Genomic DNA, 1,022 nt, shown 5'->3' on the forward strand with positions numbered 1-1,022 from the left:
GCCAGTGACCATGCCATTGGCGCAGTGTTGGGACAAAGGCATGACAAGCTTCTGCACGTCATTTACTATGCCAGTCGTGTTTTAAATGACGCACAGAAGAATTACACAACCACAGAAAAAGAGCTACTTACAGTGGTTTACGCCATTGACAAATTCAGATCATATTTAGTAGGATCAAAAGTGATTGTGTACACTGATCATGCTGCTCTTAAATATCTACTCACAAAGCAGGATTCAAAACCCAGAATTATAAGATGGGTGTTGCTTCTGTAAGAGTTTGATATAGAAATTAGAGACAGAAAAGGGACAGAGAATCAGGTAGCAGATCACCTGTCCCGAATAGAACCAGTAGAAGGGGCGTCCCTCCCTCTTACTGAGATCTCTGAAACCTTTCCAGATGAGCAACTCTTTGCCATCCAGGAAGTTCCATGGTTTGCAGATATTGCAAACTACAAGGCAGTGAGGTTCATACCCAAAGAGTACAGTAGGCAACAATCAAAGAAATTGATCACAGATGCAAAGTACTATCTTTGGGATGAACCATATCTCTTCAAGAGATGTGCAGACGGAGTAATCCGCAGATGTGTGCCTAAGGAAGAAGCGCAGAAGATCCTATGGCACTGCCATGGATCATAGTATGGAGGACATTTTGGAAGTGAGTGAACAGCCACAAGAGTCCTCCAATGTGGCTTCTACTGGCCTAATCTCTATAAAGATTCCCGAGTGTTTGTACTTAATTGTGACAGTTGCCAAAGATCTGGCAATCTGCCTCACAGTTATGCCATGCCTCAACAAGGGATCTTGGAGATTGCGTTGTTTGATCTATGGGGTATTGACTTTATGGGACCTTTCCCACCATCATACTCAAACACTTATATTTTGGTGGCAGTGGATTATGTATCCAAATGGGTGGAGGCTATTGCAACACCCACTAATGACACTAAAACAGTGTTAAAATTCCTCCAGAAACACATCTTCAGCAGATTTGGTACCCCTAGAGTATTAATCAGTGATGCGGGCAC

Source organism: Arachis duranensis, chromosome 5, assembly GCF_000817695.3.
Source record: "Arachis duranensis cultivar V14167 chromosome 5, aradu.V14167.gnm2.J7QH, whole genome shotgun sequence".
Taxonomy (NCBI): domain Eukaryota; kingdom Viridiplantae; phylum Streptophyta; class Magnoliopsida; order Fabales; family Fabaceae; genus Arachis; species Arachis duranensis.